The sequence below is a fragment of the Bos mutus genome, chromosome 29 (genome assembly GCF_027580195.1).
Source record: "Bos mutus isolate GX-2022 chromosome 29, NWIPB_WYAK_1.1, whole genome shotgun sequence".
Lineage (NCBI taxonomy): Eukaryota > Metazoa > Chordata > Mammalia > Artiodactyla > Bovidae > Bos > Bos mutus.
The window spans coordinates 31,096,508-31,117,090 of record NC_091645.1 but is presented as its reverse complement, the minus strand read 5'-3'; positions in this window follow the sequence as shown (position 1 = coordinate 31,117,090).

Here is a 20,583-nt window from a genome sequence, read left to right as displayed (position 1 = left end):
GGACCTTTGATCTAGATTTTAGAATTAACTTTGCCACCTATTTATGGGGTGCATCATTTAACTTTCCTTTACTTTAGTTTCCTCTTCTGTGTAACAAGGATAGTAATACCATAGCATGACCATCATGTGAAATAGTGGATTTGAAACACATACTTAAAATTCTAAATAAAGCACTCATTAAATCTTAATGATTGCTGAAAGTGGGACTTCAGGCCTAAATTCCTCTAAATCCCAGATGGAGAGTACTTGGCGGATTTTGGCCTGAGACTTGGGATGTCTCCTGGGGGTCCTGTTGGCATGCATCCTGAGAGTAATTGTAGTAATCTCTGGCCTTTCTTTTTTTTCCCCATAATATATTGTTAAGTTTTAAAAAAGCAGTTTACAAAGTACCGTAGGCTACAATCTAATTTTCTGAATATATCCATTTTTACAGTATCCTAAGTTTCCTAGGAACTTCAGACTCACTGCATATCCACATACATGTCTACCACCATTTCAGCTGTGACTAAGGTGGGGCTTGCCCTTGCAGCTTTTCCTTCTCCCAGCCCCTCATGTCAGGAAAAGGTGGGCTCCTTCTCCCTGCTCTTCAAAGCCATCACAACCCCTCTTTGTCTCTCACCTTGTGCCCAATGTATCAGTTGGTATAAACTTGAAATAATCTTCTGAAAAGTAGATTGCAATGAAGATAAGTATACGAGACAATAAAGAAGAAATTAGAGGCTCAGTCTAGGAAGTCTAATGGCTTAAGAGGTCTAATAGGTACTCCGTGGGGGAAACAGGCAGAAAATGAGTTCATTACTTCTAAAAAAATTGACATTAAATGTTCCAAGGACTGATAGATCTGAGTTTCTAGATTGAAAGGTTTTTCACAAGTACTCAGTGTGATTGAATGAAAACAGATCCATGCCAAAGCTCAACACTAAGAAATTTAGAACTTAGAAATGAAGAAAAGATTCTAACACTTTCTGGAGAGAAAATGCAGGTCACCAACAGAAAGTCAGGATCTCTGGATTTTATTATAGAAGGAATTATTTTCTTTTCTTTTTTTTTTTTTTAACTTTTATTTTATTTTTAAACTTTACAATATTGTATTAGTTTTGCCAAATATCGAAATGAATCTGCCACAGGTATACCCGTGTTCCCCATCCTGAACCCTCCTCCCTCCTCCCTCCCCTACCCTCCCTCTGGGTCGTCCCAGTGAGGAATTATTTTCTTATAGAAGGAAGTATTTTCTTATAGAAGGAACTCCAGAGTGAGCTGGCCCAGGGTTGGTGTAGGAGGAAAGGCAGGAATGGAAGGGCTGCATTCAATTTTTTTTAAAGAAGTAAGCCAATGCTTTACTACACCTAGAAATAAGATGGAGTTTCTGATCTGTGATCAAGCAATATAAATTACAGGACCTTCTGGATCTGTGGTCAGACCTCAGCAGTTCTCCCTTGCACAGCCCTCACGCCCCTCAGATGCAGTTTTATTTATTATTCTCTCAGGCAAGAGGCAGCAGTTTTGAATTCTTCTATTGTCACTGGCATGGCTGATTAATAAATAACCTGAGGATAAATACCGTGTCTTATAATTCCAGAGTCCTCGTGATCTTGAACCAATAATGAGCACAGCATATATTTGTCAAATGAATGAGTTACCGGGAAGGAGGTTGCTCTTCCAGGCTCTTATAGGGTATCTTCCCCTCCTTGCTGATTGAGAAAGGCAAAGTGTCTTGTGTGCTCTGGTCGGTTCTTCAGGCCCATGGCTCTCCAGCCTAATTGCCAAGGGCTGGCTCAGTGAAGCCTCGTCAATGACAGTGCATCTTCACTGGGGTCATCTCCTTCAGGGCTGACTCCCGTGGCCCACTGATAGCTTCTGTTTCACAAGTGTTTTTACTTACTGGCTAAGCCTTCTGGGTCACTGCTTTGACCCAGCCAGCTCCCCTTTCACCTTGGTTCCCACACCGGGTCAAGACAGGGAGAACTCTTCTCTTCCCAGCCCCCGAGGCCTCTCTCTCATCTCTATCCACACTCTGCGGGTCCCTGTCAGGTGTCCTGTGATCGCAGAGTCTGAGGCTGTCCCCCTGCACCAGAACGTCTAGCTTTTACCAGGCTGGGCCCATTCTTGTAGCTCAGTGAGAGCCTATTTGCTACTCACATGTGCTTGTCCTGACCTTTGGGTCTTGGAATGTCAGCATGCACACGCAGCCAAGGAATCCAATCTGCTAGAAACATTAGGTCTTCAAGTAGCCATAGCCCAGGGAGGTTTCTTGATACCAGCATTGTATTTGCTGCATGTTTTCCAAAATTCTAACCCTAATCCTCTCACTTAATCATTGGGTCATGGTTGAGGGTACATGCCTAGTTATAGAGGTGAATTGTTTGAAATAAAAAGGGAGGGAGGCAGAGTTTTCTTCCATCTCCTGGTCCTACTCTGCTGTTCATACTTCATCCCCAAAGGGCTTTCAAAAAACAAACAAACAAATCATGTTCATTGCAAAAACTTACTGGTTGGAGGGATAAGGCAGCCCACCATAGTTACATGAGTGGTTATTAAGGAAACACAGTAGGAATAAGGGAGGTACTCTGTGATCTCAAGTAATTGATAATCCAGTTATGAAGACAGAACTAACCTATGTGAAACCATGGCTAACCATGTCAAAGAAATTATTATTAAATGCTTATGAGGCACTTAGTAATTAGAGATGCCAGAGGCTGTGGAGATCTGAGGAGGCTGCTTGGAGGAGATGGAGTTTGAGGCAGATCTATAAGGATGTAGTGTGTGTGTTTATTAAAACTTCAGCATCCAGTATAGTGACTGGCAACTCATAGGTGATCAATATACATTTTGTATGAATTAATGCACTGACAAGAGAAGAAAAGACAAAGTGGGGGATGATATAAACATGGAGTTGAACATGACATGTTTGGAACCCAATGACAAGGTGTCGAGTGAGTGGGAATCAGACTGCATAGGAATGGTGAGGGGAGCAGAAAATAAACCCTTGCTAATTGGCAGGGAAAGTCCAGGCTGTCTGATGTCACCGACCATGTTCATCAGGGCGGTACGTGCTACACTCAGATCACTTTTCACTTTCTCAGCCTGTTTTCCAGTGGGTTTTGGGAAAGTGTAGCAGATATCACAGAGATCAAAAACATGGAGCTGCAGATAAGGGTGTGGGGTGAGTGCAGGGGAGCACCAGGGGTCACTGAGATAGGCCTCTGTTGTGAGCAAAGCCAAACGATTTAGACCTTTCACACCCACAAAATCAAACCCAAACAAAGCTGTAAAACGGGAGGGAGAGGCCATTGAAAAGGTGGCACCTGCTGAGCCAGAACGACAGGCTGTCCTTAACAGTGTTGCTCCTCTGGTAGATGTAGAAATCTGTGGAAAATTCTGTCCTGTGTGTGAGGTTCAGAATAAACACCAGAATATCCCTGTTGTCCTTTGAGACTATACACGTGTCTGTTTGTTTATACCATAAACGTTTATTGAGGGTCTATCATATGCTGGCCTGCGTATCCGTACCTTGGTGATTGTATTTGAGCCATGGACTCTGTCCTTACAGAGCTTATAGTTTACTGGGGAGAGGGATGACAAAGAGGTAAATGAAGAAATAAGCAGAAAGGTAGAAAAATTGATTTCTTAAGAATAGTCGGATGGATAAAGGATGAGGAATTGGAGTTCAAAAATATTGCATAATTGATTATCCTTCCAGAAATTGACCTGTTCTGGCGTAAGAAGTAAATCTGAATTTAAAAGTTAAAAAACCCCAAATGAGAGTACACCAAAGCTATGACTAGAGCTGCTGTCAAGTAGGCTATTTGTCCTAAACTAAATGTGAGGATACATGAACCAGCACAAAGGTGCTAATGGAGAGATTGGTAGGGGATGTTTGGCAGTAGATGTGCTGTAGGAAAGACATCTTTGTTGATTGGATGGATACACATGGGTAAATAAGTGAGGGAGGCAGGGAAGCAGCGCTAACTAGTAAAATCTTCAGTCAAAAATGTCTGGGCTCTTACTTTCCAGCTGTGTGAATTTGGAAACATTTAGTCTCTCTAAGCCTATTTACTCATCTGTAAAATAAAGTAATTATTACCTATCCCCATGGATAGGTAATAGCCCATCAGGCTCCTTTGTCTATTATTTTTCCCAGGCAAGAATAATGGAGTGGGTTGCCATTTCCTACTCTAGGAGATCTTCCTGACTCAGGGATCGAACCTGTGTCTCTTGCGTCTCCTACATTGGTAAGTGGATTCTTTACCACCTGGGAAGCCTCTAAGTAGGGAAAGCCTTCTGTTTAAATATAGAGGCCCAGGTTCATGGATTTGTCTCTTTGATTTCATCAGAGTATATGAAACTTAGGATGAAACACTTTAAAAGATAAAGAACAGAAATAAAGTTTCAGGGATTCTTACAAACTTCTGGAAGGTGGAAAGCATATGTCAGGGGAAGAACTGATGGAGTCAGGGAAGAGAGCCACAGTGAATACACGTATGTGTGAAAATGCATGAGGATACAGTTATTGGCCCGTGTGGATCACAGAGGATCTCAGGTGTTGGAAATGTGATGAGCAAGAGTAAATGCATGAGGATACAGTTATTGGCCCGTGTGGATCACAGAGGATCTCAGGTGTTGGAAATGTGATGAGCAAGAGTAAATGCATGAGGATACAGTTATTGGCCCGTGTGGATCACAGAGGATCTCAGGTGTTGGAAATGTGATGAGCAAGAGTAAATGCATGAGTATACAGTTATTGGCCCGTGTGGATCACAGAGGATCTCAGGTGTTGGAAATGTGATGAGCAAGAGTAAATGCATGACGATACAGTTATTGGCCCGTGTGGATCACAGAGGATCTCAGGTGTTGGAAATGTGATGAGCAAGAGTGAAACACTGGCTGAACAGAGAAATTAACTTATAGTTTGAGTATAGCATAATTTCTTCTCTTCTCAGATGAGTGTAGCCTACATAAGTCAGGTGCTTTCTTCTCCAGGAGAACCAATAAACAAATGTGGGGAGGGTTTCTTTCTAAAGAAAGTTAATGGACCTACTGCAGGAGTTCTTAACTCAGCACTTTCGGCATTTAGGGCTAGAGAGTTCTCCTTTGGAGCAGGTTGTCCTATGCATCAGTAGCATCCATGGACTTCCCTGGTGGCTCAGATGGCAAAGCATCTGTCTACAATGTGGGAGACCTGGGTTCGATCCCTGGGTCCTGGAGAAGGAAATGGCAACCCACTCCAGTACTCTTGCCTAGAAAATCCCATGGATGGAGGAGCCTGGTGCAGGCTACTGTCCATGGGGTCGCAAAGAGTCAGACACGACTGAGCGACTTCACTTACTTACTTACTTATGGCCTTGTCCACTGATGCCAGTGATATTTATTCCTCATCAGTCTTGACACTGAAACATATCTCCAGACACTGCCAAATGTCCCCTCCAGGGCAAATTATTCCTGATGAAAATGACTTCAACATCCTTTAACTTGGGAGACCCCCAGTGGAATGTCCAGTTTGTGCTTGATTACCAAATACAAATATCAGCAGTCTTCAGAACATCCAACCAGGGTTATTATTATTTTTTAAAGATTGTTCTTCATGTGGACCATTTTTAAGTGTTTATTGAATTTGTTACAATATTGCTTCTGTTTTAAGGTTTTTTTTTTTTTTTGCCCATGAGGCATGTGGGCTCTTAGCTCTTCAACCAGGGATGGAAACCACACCACCTGCATTGGAAGACACAGTCTTAACCAGTGGACTTCCATGGAAGTCCTAGAGTTATTTGTAAATGGCTTTTAAAAATTAAATAGGAAAAAACAAACACTTGAGGATATGTAGCGCAATATAGCAGAAGGCAATGGCACCCCACTCCAGTACTCTTGCCTGGAAAATACCATGGATGGAGGAGCCTGGTAGGCTGCAGTCCATGGGGTCACCAAGAGTCAGACACGACTGAGCAACTTCACTTTCACTTTTCACTTTCACGCATTGGAGAAGGAAATGGCAACCCACTCCAGTGTTCTTGCCTGGAGAATCCCAGGGACGGGGGAGAGCCTGATGGGCTCGTCTATGGGATCACACAGAGTTGGACACGACTGAAGCGACTTAGCAGCAGCAGCAGCACAATACAAGAACAAGTGCTGTGATAAAAGAAAATAAAGAACTCTCATTACTTAAAAATATCATTTTATATAGCAAGTTTAAAAAATATTGGAAAGAAAAGTCTAAGAAATCTCCAAGAGTGTGTAATAAAATGCAAAGACAGAAAATATGAGGACAAAAGGTTAGAGATGTGGCAGATAAATCCAGGAAGTCAGCATTTGGTTAACAAGTTTCCTGAAAGAGAGAACTGCATGCATAAAGGGGAAATTATCAAAGAATTCATTTAACTATCCAGATCTAAAGGATATATCTCAATTACAATTACATCTGAACATCTAGCACAATCAATGAAAAGACGGCAGTACTTAAACATATCAGTGTGAAATCACAGAACATGATTTCAACAGGAGAGATTTTGAGAGGACAGAGAGGAAATGAATGAATAATTTAGCTCACAAAGAAACAATATAGAAGATATTGGAGCAATAGCATTAACAGCAATATACTTCTTAGGGAAAATGAGTTTTCAACCTAGAATTCTATACCCAACCAAACTAACACTAAATTGTTCTGCTAAAATAAAGATAATTTTTCAATTTAAGGCAGAAAGTTTATCACACACACTCATTTTTAGGAAGTTTCTTGAAGAGATGCCTCTACTGGATAAAATGTCTTTCAGTGTCAGATCAAATAAATCCAAATCAACTGGCTTATACAGAAAGACATATATTATCTCAAATAACAAGAAATCTAGATGTGGATGCTGACTCAACTGAACTGTTATGAAACTAAGGTCTGACTGCTCGGTACTTGAAAGACAAGTATTGGTAGAAAGGAAAATTTGCTTTATTCCAAATGACCAGCAACTGGGAGAGAAGATGGACTCCTGTCCTAAGGCCAACTTCCCCCTGTTGATCAGTGGACAAAAGCTTTTAAAAGGGAGTTTGTATAGGTGGAGGGAGGAGACTACGTGCAGAACAGCACAGTTGGCTCTGACAATCATCTTGAAATTAGTCATGTGGTGGTCTGAGCAGCAATCACCTTGCTTGTTTTAAGTACAGTTAATCTTCGGTTCTGGGGTTGATTTGTTCCCATTTCCTTGAGGCTGGTTCTTAGAATCATGGCAGCTAATGTCCTGGCTACAGTCTGGTCATCATGTAGTTAACTTCTTCCAGATGATGGGGGTTTCAGTATCTGTAAAGCAACCCAGACGATATAGCTCAGAATATTATCTATAGCCCCTGAGAAACAACTGACTGTCCTTGACTTTGCTTAATAACTGAACTATGATTATTTTGTCCTGCTTGACAGCTTTTATTTATGTATTTTCTCATTTCTCTGCCTAAATTTATTCTTTAACTAAAGTTTTTTCTATGGGTAAAAAGGCAGGCTGAGGACATGGGGTAGAAAGGGGTTCTGTCCTGGGAAGGGCCCAAAGAGTCCTTCTCTGTTTCACAGTTATATCACCAAAGTTATAAATTCTTCACGTCTTTCTATTCTGTTGTGCTCAATGAGCTGCATAGTCCTCAGATAGCTCCTTTCTTGTTAGATGATAACTTCTGCCTCTAGATATTACATATGGGTATGACAGTGGATGCAGGACAGGAATAAAGAGCATTCTATCCTGTGGTTTTTTGTTTTTGTTTTTAAATTTTATTTTATTTTTTAACTTTACAATATTGTATTGGTTTTGCCATATATCAACATGAATCTGCCACAGGTATACACGTGTTCCCCATCCTGAACCCTCCTCCCTCCTCCCTCCCCACACCATCCCTCTGGGTCAATCCAGTGCACCAGCCCCAAGCATCCAGTATCATGCATCGGACCTGGACTGGTGACTCGTTTCATATATTATATTATACATGTTTCAATGCCATTCTCCCAAATCATCCCACCCTTGCCCTCTCCCACAGAGTCCAAAAGACTGTTCTCTACATCAGTGTCTCTTTTGCTGTCTCGTATACAGGGTTATTGTTACCATCTTTCTAAATTCCATATATATGCGTTAGTATACTGTATTGGTGTTTTTCTTTCTGGCTTACTTCACTCTGTATAATAGGTTCCAGTTTCATCCACCTCATTAGAACTGATTCAAATGTATTCTTTTTAATGGCTGAGTAATACTCCATTGTGTATATGTACCACAGCTTTCTTATCCATTCATCTGCTGATGGACATCTAGGTTGCTTCCGTGTCCTGGCTATTATAGACAGTGCTGCGATGAACACTGGGGTACACGTGTCTCTTTCCCTTCTGGTTTCCTCAGTGTGTATGCCCAACAGTGGGATTGCTGGATCATAAGGCAGTTCTATTTCCAGTTTTTTAAGGAATCTCCACGCTGTTCTCCATAGTGGCTGTACTAGTTTGCATTCCCACCAACAGTGTAAGAGAGTTCCCTTTTCTCCACACCCTCTCCAGCATTTATTGCTTGTAGACTTTCGGATTGCAGCCATTCTGACTGGTGTGAAATGGTACCTCATAGTGGTTTTGATTTGCATTTCTCTGATAATGAGTGATGTTGAGCATCTTTTCATGTGTTTGTTAGCCATCTGTATGTCTTCTTTGGAGAAATGTCTATTTAGTTCTTTGGCCCATTTTTTGATTGGGTCATTTATTTTTCTGGAATTGAGCTGTAGAAGTAGCTTGTATATTTTTGAGATTAGTTGTTTGTCAGTTGCTTCATTTGCTATTATTTTCTCCCATTCTGAATGCTGTCTTTTCACCTTGCTTATAGTTTCCTTTGTTGTGCAGAAGCTTTTAAGTTTAATTAGGTCCCCTTTGTTTATTTTTGCTTTTATTTCCAATATTCTGGGAGGTGGGTCATAGAAGATCCTGCTGTGATATATGTCGGAGAGTGTTTTGTCTATGTTCTCCTCTAGGAATTTTATAGTTTCTGGTCTTACATTTAGATCTTTAATCCATTTTGAGTTTATTTTTGTGTATGGTGTTAGAAAGTGTTCTACTTTCATTCTTTTACAAGTGGTTGACCAGTTTTCCCAGCACCACTTGTTAAAGAGATTGTCTTTAATCCATTGTATATTCTTGCCTCCTTTGTCACAGATAAGGTGTCCATAGGTGCATGGATTTATCTCTGGGCTTTCTATTTTGTTCCATTGATCTATATTTCTGTCTTTGTGCCAGTACCATAGTGTCTTGATGACTGTGGCTTTGTAGTAGAGCCTGAAGTCAGGTAGGTTGATTCCTCCAGTTCTATTCTTCTTTCTTAAGATTGCTTTGGCTATTTGAGGTTTTTTGTATTTCCATACAAATTGTGAAATTATTTGTTCTAGCTCTGTGAAGAATACTGTTGGTAGCTTGATAGGGATTGCATTGAATCTATGAATTGCTTTGGGTAGTATACTCATTTTCACTATATTGATTCTTCCAATCCATGAACATGGTATATTTCTCCATCTATTAGTGTCCTCTTTGATTTCTTTCACCAGTGTTTTATAGTTTTCTATATATAGGTCTTTAGTTTCTTTAGGTAGATATATTCCTAAGTATTTTATTCTTTTTGTTGCAATGGTGAATGGAATTGTTTCTTTAATTTCTCTATTTTCTAGTTATTAGTGTATAGGAATGCAAGGGATTTCTGTGTGTTGATTTTATATCCTGCAACTTTACTATATTCATTGATTATTTCTAGTAATTTTCTGGTGGTCATTCCAAGCATCTTTTCTGACCACAATGCAGTAAGATTAGATCTCAATTACAGGAGAAAAACTATTAAAAATTCCAACATATGGAGGCTGAACAACACGCTGCTGAATAACCAACAAATCACAGAAGAAATCAAAAAGGAAATAAAAATTTGCATAGAAACGAATGAAAATGAAAACACAACAACCCAATACCTGTGGGACACTATAAAAGCAGTCCTAAGGGGAAAGTTCATAGCAATACAGGCATACCTCAAGAAACAAGAAAAAAGTCAAATAAATAACCTAACTCTACACCTAAAGCAACTAGAAGAGAAAGAAATGAAGAACCCTAGGGTTAGTAGAAGGAAAGAAATCTTAAAAATTAGGGCAGAAATAAATGTAAAAGAAACAAAAGAGACCATAGCAAAAATCAACCAAGCCAAAAGCTGGTTCTTTGAAAGGATAAATAAAATTGACAAACCATTAGCCAGACTCATCAAGAAACAAAGGGAGAAAAATCAAATCAATAAAATTAGAAATGGAAATGGAGAGATCACAACAGACAACACAGAAATACAAAGGATCATAAGAGACTACTATAAGCAATTATATGCCAATAAAATGGACAATGTGGAAGAAATGGACAAATTCTTAGAAAAGTACAACTTTCCAAAACTCGACCAGGAAGAAATAGAAAATCTTAACAGACCCATCACAAGCACAGAAATTGAAACTGTAATCAGAAACCTTCCAGCAAACAAAAGCCCAGGTCCAGATGGCTTCACAGCTGAATTCTACCAAAAATTTAGAGAAGAGCTAACACCTATCCTACTCAAACTCTTCCAGAAAATTGCAGAGGAAGGTAAACTTCCAAACTCATTCTATGAGGCCACCATCACCCTAATGCCAAAACCTGACAAAGATGCCACAAAAAAAGAAAACTACAGGCCAATATCACTGATGAACATAGATGCAAAAATCCTTAACAAAATTCTAGCAATCAGAATCCAACAACACATTAAAAAGATCATACACCATGACCAAGTGGGCTTTATCCCAGGGATGCAAGGATTCTTCAATATCTGCAAATCAATCAACATAATACACCACATTAACAAATTGAAAAATAAAAACCATATGATTATCTCAATAGATGCAGAGAAAGCCTTTGACAAAATTCAACATCCATTTATGATAAAAACTCTCCAGAAAGCAGGAATAGAAGGAACATACCTCAACATAATAAAAGCTATATATGACAAACCCACAGCAAACATTGTCCTCAATGGTGAAACATTGAAAGCATTTCCCCTAAAGTCAGGAACAAGACGAGGGTGCCCACTTTCACCATTACTATTCAACATAGTTTTGGAAGTTTTGGCCACAGTAATCAGAGCAGAAAAAGAAATAAAAGGAATCCAAATTGGAAAAGAAGTGAGAGTTTCACTGTTTGCAGATGACATGATCCTCTACATAGAAAACCCTAAAGACTCCACCAGAAAATTGTTTTTGTTTTTTAATTAAAGATGTCACTGGAAATGTCTCAGGAAGTTTCCCCTCATGTTGCATTGTGCAGAATGGAGTATAGGCTCATTCTCAAACTGATAATTAGCAAGGTGAGAAGTAGTAACATGATTAACTCAGCAAAGTATAGGAATTAGTAAGAGGAGGGTGGGAATAAAAAATAAGATTTCATTAGAAAGATGGAGGGATATGTGTTTATTATAACAGCAGCAAATCAGGAGTTAAAAGAATAAAGAAGATAGGACATGGGTGTGGTGGAACTGATCCAGGAAATGAGAAATCCTAGGAAGAACAATGCACACGGTCCAGAGAGCATGGGTTTAGATTGGATCTGAAGGACCAAGGTAGCTAGGTAGGAGAGATGCATATAAAAAGAGAAGTTAAGTTTTTTATTGGAGTATTGTTGCTTTACTACACTGGGTTTGTTTCTGCTGTACAGCAAAGTGAATCAGCCATCCATATGTATACACCCCTCTTCCTTGGATTTCCTTCCCATTTAGGTCACCACAGAACCCTGAGTAGAGTTCCCTGTGCTCTACAGTTGGTTCTCACTAGTTATCTATTTTATACATAGTGGTGTACAGATTCCAATCTCAGTCTCCCAATTCACCCCACCCCTCATCTCCCCTTGATATTGATGTTTGTTCTCTATGTCTGTGTCTCTATTTCTACTTTGCAGATAAGTTCATTCATACCATTTTTCTAGATTCTACGTATATTTTTGATAAACATTCTTGTGATAAAGGCAAAAATAGGCATTTGAAATTCTAGAAAAATGTTGTAAGAAAGAACTACAACCATAAAACGCTGCTTAGTTCTGCTGTGTTCAGTATTGGCATGGTCATAAAAGCATATACACTGTTGGTTGCTTTCTACTTCCAGAATCAATCCATCAGTGAGAGCTGGTTATAGAAGAAAGGTACCAGCAACTTTGGACAGTATAAAAAAAGTGTGCGTGTGAGAAGGCAGGAAAGGCAGATGGAGTAGAAGAGCTGAGAGGTCAAGGAAAGATCAGGGATGCTAATATTCTTACTGACAGAGGGGCCAGATAAGCAATCCATAGACACTCTCTTTTAGTTAGTGGAACAAGAAACAAGAGAAGAATAGCAAGTAGTTATAAACAGATGAAAAATAGGGCTTCACTAGTGGATCAGTGGTGAAGAATCTGCCTGCCAGTGCAAGAGACAGGGTTCAATCTCTGATCTGGGAGAATCCCACTTGCTGAGGAACAACTAAGCCCAGGCTACACAACTACTTAGCCTGTTCTCTAGAGCCCAGGAACCGCAACTACTGAGCCTGTTCTCTGTAACAAGAGAAGCCTCTGCAATGAGAAGCCCTCTCACCAGAACTAGAGAGGAACCCCCTCTCTTCGCAACTACAGATAAGCCCACGCCACAGTGAAGACCCAACACAGTCAAAAATAAAAGTAAATAAATAACATTTTTTAAAAAGAGGAATTTTTGTTTCTTTAAAGGTAAAGAATTTAGGGCATACCATGATTTATTAAGATATTGGGATGCTGGGGAAGATAGGGTGAGATTATGCGAGCTAGATGCTAATTTATTGTACCTGGAATTTAAAAGATAATGTACAGAAAGAATAAGAAGTAGAGGTAAATAAAACATATTATCTAGAGATAAGGCGCCGACTCCCAAGAGAAAACAGCCCAAGAGTTAACAGCACTTGCTCCAGGACGAAGAAGGGGGCTACTGCATGGAGTAGAGGCCTCTCCTTGTGAGCCCTTTTTATCATTTCTTTATTTCAATCTTGCGCACACATTATCGTGTGATCAGCTCAGTGTGCGTGCTCAGTCCTGTCTGACTCTTTTCAACCCATTGTGTAGCCTACCAGGATTCTCTGTCCATGGAATTTTTCAGGCAAGAATACTGGAGTGGGTTGCCATTTTTTCCTCCAGGGGATCTTCCCAACCCAGGGATTGAACTTGAGTCTCCTGTGGTTCCTTCATTGGCAGTCGAATTCTTTATACCACTGAGCCACCTGGAAAGCCCTTATGTGATCGCTGCGCTGAAAATATATCGTAGAAATGAGTTTTTAAATTTTCTGCCATCATCTAGATACGTTTTGTATTACATGTTTTCCACCTACTGCTGCCACCTAAACATTTTCTTTGATATTACATAGCCTTTATAATGATTCAATTAATGGCTATACAATAATATTTTGTATTATTTCTTTGGAAGTCCGGATCCATTCATTCTTGTTCTCTCAGTCTCTCTGTGTCCATGAAGAACCAAATGAAGTTGAAACTTGGGGAAGCAGCTGATATCCAAAGAAGAGAGTTTTTTTTTTTTCTCCTCTGAAAAGAACTAAAATGTAAACTGACCCCCATTAGCCCTGGTGCATTAACCAAGTTCAAAGCCTGAGCAGAACTGTGCAATGCTCCTCACTCACAGCAGTGGCCCTGGGGGAGTGTGCACACCCCCTGAGACCTGCATGGCCAGAGGGTGCTCACTGGCAGACTGGACAGCGTCAACCCACAGCTGCCCTTTGCCCTGACACTGCCTCAAGTTCATTTGTAGTGGGGGCTGCCAGAAAGACGAAGCTTCATTTGCAAAGCAAGGGCATGGCTTTAATTATCCTTTAGCTCCATACACAATTGGGGGTGGGGGTGGGGATAGATTTATGACTTTAGGTCTCTTCTCTGCTGTTATAAACCAGTATTTATCAGGTGTGGGGCACATGGCAGTTCTGGGGCATGCCAGACAGGATCAAAAGCAAAGCATAAAAACCTTCCCCTTTCAACAAACCTAATCTCCCCCTTCTATCTATAAATGGCCACATTAACCTCATGGCTCAGCAGAGAGACTCATTCTGGCACTTTGCTGTCTAAGGAATTGGGAGCAAGTGAGAGGCTGGCTTCTGTGTGCCAGGCCTGTCTTGCTCCCCCTTTGAAGTTCCCTTCAGAAGAACCGATTTGTGGCCAACAGCTCTGGGGCTGAGTGCTCTCCACACCCATGGTCCTGAGAGTGGCCCTTTCCAGGAGGGCCATTTACATCTCTCCTGGGAGAGCATCAGATGGGGAATGGCTGGCAATACAGCCATCAATCATTCATTCACTCACTGCATGTATAGTCATCTCCATATGCCAAGCACACTTCCAGGTGGTAGTAGATCCTAAGGAAGCAGAAGCTATGATTTATTCCTTTAGAACACGTCAGCGTTATTTGGCAAGAAAGTCCTGTTCATGATGGACTCAGGTCATTAAAGCAATTTTTGGTGTTGAATTTTGAGAAAAACTTGTTCATCACTGAGGCTTCAGAATGACTTGGGTATTGCCTAGAAAGTGTGGTGTGAGCTAAGCTTTGAAGGCTGGGTAGAAAAGAGAGATGTAGAAATCATAAACAAAAGCCCTGATGCCAGCATAAATGTGGCAAGCTTCCAAGAGGACAGCAGGGAGCAGGGGGTCCTGGTAGAAACATCTTTGGGACTCTGTGGTTTCTGGGTGCGTGCTTCATTCTTCTGAACTGTGGCTCACTGACCAACACAACCCTGCAGATTCAGGAAGCGTAAGTCCTTTTGCTACTCCCAAACAAAGTAAGGTTTTCCTTGCTTCTCCCATTTCCATAACTCTGGAAGATATATTTCTTTTGTTCTTTCTGCAACTTGGAGGTGTGTCGTCCCTGAGTTAGAGTATCACAGTGCAAAATCTTAGAAGCACAGAAATCTTGAGGTTCTCTAGAATGCAAGGTTCATGAAGGTAGTAGGAGATTTTGTTGGTTTACTTCTGTCGACGTCTGCAACAGCCCCTGACACACAGCAACATCTCAATGAGTCCTTTACTGATTAACAAACGAACAAGAACCTAGCCTTCGACACAACCGAGGAACATCTGGCTCCTGTACTGAGAATCAGAAGGCTCAATTTCTGGTCTTTCACTTTGACTCATAGCTTGGGGCCCATTACCCTTCAGGACTCAGTTTGCTTATCTTCCAAATTAAAATGTTGAAAGAGATTGAATACTTTTTACATATACCACAAAGTGAGAACAACTATCCTCTCGATGTGTTTTAATTAATTTAATTGCTCTGTTCGAAGCTCTAGGAATGTGAAGTGACCTTAGCTTTCAAGGAACTTAGTCTAGTGGAGAAGACAGAAAACAAGAAAACAAGAAGATTGCAAGACCATGTGATAGGGTTTAAGATACTGATGGTGGTGGTTTAATCATATCTGACTCTTTGCAATCCCATGGAGTTAAGAATCCCACTTCTTAATATCTTCTGCTTCTGTTAGGTCCATACCATTTCTGTCCTTTATTGAGCCCATCTTTGCATGAAATGTTCCCTTTGTATCTCTAATTTTCTTGAAGAGATCTCTAGTCTTTCCCATTCTGTTGTTTTCCTCTATTTCTTTGCACTGATCACTGAGGAAGGCTTTCTTATCTCTCCTTGCTATTCTTCGGAACTCCGCACTCAGGTGGGTATATCTTTCCTTTTCTCCTTTGCTTTTCACTTCTCTTCTTTTCACAGCTATTTGTAGGGCCCCCTCCAACAGCCATTTTGATTTTAGCCATTATTTTTCTTGGGGATGGTCTTGATCCCTGTCTCCTGTACAATGTCACAAACCTCTGTCCATAGTTCATCAGGCACTGTGTCTATCAGATCTATTCCCTAAAATCTATTTCTCACTTCCACTGTATAATCGTAAGGGATTTGACTTAGGTCATACCTGAATGGTCTAGTGGTTTTCCCTACTTTCTTTAAGTCTCAATTTGGCTATAAGGACTTCATGATCTGAGCCACAGTCAGCTCCCGGTCTTGTTTTTGTTGACTGTATAGAGCTTCTCCATCTTTGGCTGCAAAGAATATAATCAATCTGATTTTGGTGTTGACCATCTGGTGATGTCCATGTATAGAATCTTCTCTTGTGTTCTTGGAAGAGGGTGTTTGCTATGACCAGTGCATAAAACTCTATTAGTCTTTGCCCTGCTTCATTCTGTACTCCAAGGCCAAATTTGCCTGTTACTCCAGGTGTTTCTTGACTTCCTACATTTGCATTCCAGTCCCCTATAATGAAAAGGACATCTTTTTTGGGTGTTAGTTCTAAAAGGTCTTGTAGGTCTTCATAGAACTGTTCAACTTCAGCTTCTTCAGCATAACTGGTTGGGGCATAGATTTGGATTACTGTGATTTTGAATGGTTTGCTTTGTAAATGAACGGAGATCATTCTGTCATTTTTGAGATTGCATCCAAGTACCGCATTTCGGGCTCTTTTATTGACTATGATGGCTATTCCATTTCTTCTAAGGGATTCTTGCCCACAGTAGTAGATATAATGGTCATCTGAGTTAAATTCACCCATTCCAGTCCATTTTAGTTTGCTGATTTCTAAAATGTCAACGTTCACTCTTGCCATCTCCTGTTTGACCACTTCCAATTTGCCTTGATTCACGGACCTAACATTCCAGGTTCCTATGCAATATTGCTCTTTATAGCATTGGACCTTGCTTCCATCACCAGTCACACGCACATCTGGGTGTTGTTTTTGCTTTAGCTCTATCTCTTCATTCTTTCTGGAGTTATTTCTCCACTGAGCTCCAATAGCATGTTGGGCACCTACCGACCTGGGGAGTTCATCTTTCAGTGTCCTATATTTTTGCCTTTTCATACTGTTCATGGGGTTCTTAAGGCAGGAATACTGAAGTGGTTTGCCAGTCCCTTCTCCGATTGACCACATTTTGTCAGCACTCTCCACCATGACCTATCCGTCTTGGGTGGCCCTACATGGCATGGCTCATAGTTTCATTGAGTTAGACAAGGCTGTGGTCCATGTGATTAGATTGGTTAGTTTTCTGTGACTGTGGTTTCCAGTCTGTCTGCCCTCTGATGGAGAAGGTAAGAGGCTTATGGAAGCTTCCTGATGGGAGAGACTGACTGAGCAACCAACACTTGTTATTTATTTACACAACTCTGCACTGAGTGGAAAAGTAGGGAACCTCATGAATGCTTTTCCTCTACTGTCCTAAGCAGGTCACTTCTGGCTTCAAACCATCTTATCCCAGCCAAAGTAAGAAAAAAAAAAGACAGCTATTAAGCAACTATCCCTCTTTGGAAGGACATTCTGTGAGCATCTTTTTTGACTAGTTTTGTTTGGAGAACTTACCTTACCTTCTACTCAAAGAGGTGTGTTTGACATCTCTGGGGAATCTGATGGGTGTGGATTTTCTCTGTTTGTTTCCAGTAATGTTTTAGTTGTTGCAAGATTCTTTCTCTCACACACTAGTCGTTTGCCAAGGGGGATGGGATTGGGGGAAGAATGGAGTGGGAGGTTGGGGTTAGCAGATGTAAGTTTTTATAAGATGGATAAACAACAAGGTCCTACTCTATAGCATAGGGAAATAGATTCAATATCCTGTGATAAACCATGATGGAAAAGATTATGAAAAAGAATGTGTATATATATATATATATATATATATAACTGAATCATTTTGCTGTACAGCAGTAATTCACACAGTGTTGTAAATCACCTACACTTTCAGTTCAGTTCAGTTCATTTCAGTCGCTCAGTCGTGTCTGACTCTTTGTGACCCCATGAATCGCATCACGCCAGGCCTCCCTGTCCATCACCAACCACCGGAGTTCACTCAAACTTACGTCCATCGAGTCAGTGATGCCATCCAGCCATCTCATCCTCTGTTGTCCCCTTCTCCTCCTGCCCCCAATCCCTCCCAGCATCAGAGTCTTTCCCAATGAGTCAACCCTTCACATGAGGTGGCCAAAGTACTGGAGTTTCAGCTTTAGCATCGTTCCTTCCAAAGAAATCCCAGGGCTGATCTCCTTCAGAATGGACTGGTTGGATGTCCTTGCAGTCCAAGGGACTCTCAAGAGTCTTCTCCAACACCACAGTTCAAAAGCATCAATACTATGGCACTCAGCTTTCTTTACAGTCCAACTCTCATATCCATACACAGTTAATTTTTTTAAAAAGAGTTTTTCTCTGAACAACTTTGTGCCTGGTCTGCTGCATGATGGTTTGGATTACAGTGTTTGTTAAGACAGGGATAGTGGGTTCAGCAGTAAATATGGGGTGGCTGCTGCTGCTGCTGCTAAGTTGCTTCAGTCGTGTCTGACTCTGTGCGACCCCATAGATGGCGGCCCACCAGGCCCCCCGGTCCCTGGGATTCTCCAGGCAAGAACACTGGAGTGGGTTGCCATTTCCTTCTCCAGTGCAGGAAAGTGAAAAGTGAAAGTGAAGTCACTCAGTCGTGTCTGACTCCTGGCGACCCCATGGACTGCAGCCCACCAGACTCCTCCATCCATGGGCTTTTCCAGGCAAGAGTACTGGAGTGGGGTGCCATTGCCTTCTCTGTATGGGGTGGGGAGGTGGGGATTGGGGTATGGTCAGGGAAGTCAGCCTCTGACCTGACATCCTTAGGGACATCCATGGCATGTCAAGAGGGCAGCTGGATGTTTATATCTGGAGCTTAAGTCAGTAGAGTCCAAAGTTAAACACTGTATTAAGAAGCAGAGGCATCATTTTGCCGACAAAGGTCCATTCTAGTCAAAGCTGTGGTTTTTCCACAGGTATGGATGTGAGAGTTCTACCATAAAGAAGGCTGAGTGCTAAGGAATTGATGCTTTTGAACTGTGGTATTGGAGAAGACTCTTGAGAGTCCCTTGGACTGCAAGGAGATCCAACCAGTCCATCCTAAAGGAAATCAACCCTGAATATTCATTGAAAGGACTGATGCTGAAGCTAAGGATCCAATACTTTGGCTACCTGATGCATAGAGCCGACTCATTGGAAAAGACCCTGATGCTGGGAAAGATTAAAGGCAGGAAAAGGGGGCGACAGAGCACAAGATGGTTGGATGGCATCACCAACTCAATGGACATGAGTCTGATCAAGCTCCAGGAGGTAGTGAAGGACAGGGAAGCTTGGCATGCTGCAGTCCATGGGGTCGAAAAGAGCTGGACACGACTTACAAATTGGACAACAGCAGTGTAGATGAAATTAGAGACATTATGCTGAGTGAAATAAGCCAGTCACAAAAGGCACGTGTATAATTTGTGGTACATGAAGTACCCTAGTGTAGTCAAATTCATAGAGACAAAAAGGAGAAAGGTGGTTTCCAGGGGCTGGGGAAGGATGGGGTGGGGAGTAATTGTTTAACAGGCCTGGCATTTCAGCTTGGGAAGATGAAAAATTTCTGGTGATAGATAATGGTGATGGCTGCATAGCAGTGTGAGTGTGCTTAATGCCCTTGAACTGTTCACTTAAAAATGGTTAAGATGGTAAATGTTATGTGACTTTTTACCATAATTTTAAAAAATGTGTTTCAGCTGAAATAAGCCAATCAGAAAGTTTTACCTAAAGGAACTCTTTCGACACCTCTAGCTCTTGTGATATTAATGGAAACGTTTGAAGACAGCAATCAGTGAGGGATCAAAAGATTCCAGGTCTTCTCTTTTCCAGACGAATCTCCCCAATCAAGTGCCTATACATTTTCCTACAAAACCTGGCTTTTTATTTGACCTTCTCCATCTGTCATCCAGTTTGGGTATGCCAGAGAATTCAGAATTACTGGTAATGTTCAACAAGCAGTGAGTAAATTTTTCAGTGTTTGTTTTATGGAAATGTTAATGTACCTCAAGACATTATAAGGTATTTTTGGAAATGAAGAGTTTTGTGGTCAAATGAACTAAACAGCTATTGCTTGTTGTTATTGCTTTTGTAGGATTTTCCAGAGTTTTTGCATACTAAGTTGCTTCAGTCGTGTCCAACTCTTTGTGACCGCATGGACTTATAGCTCGCCAGTCTCCTCTGGCCATGGGATTCAGGCAAGAATACTGGAGTGGGTTGCCATTTCCTTTTCCAGGGGGTCTTCCTGACCCAGGAATTGAACTTGCATCTCCTGAGACTCCTGCATTGCAAGTGGATTCTTTACTACTGGGCCACTGGGGAAGCCCGTCCAGATTATTTAATAAGTTTTTATATACAGCCAGTTTCCAAAAGAAGGATACAGGATTTGGGGCTTCGCAAGCATTTTGAGCCACAGTCTTCTTTTCCATCTCAGTACTGTTTTCCATGGAACAATGTTTGGGAAATTTTTCACTAGTGTGATTGTTAACTCTGTTGTACATACTGAGTACCATCGGTTTATGAATTTTCACAAGTGTGTGCTTCAAGTGCAGAAATACTCCTGGATCTAGGCTATGAAACTTTTGGAAAGAATTTCTTCCAAAAAGACTTTCAGGTCTTGGAAAAAACTTCCCTGCAATGCCTTCTGAGAAAGTCAATGTGATTTCTCCTTTTCTGATACAGAAACATATGCTCTGCATACATATATGGAGACTAGCACCCAAA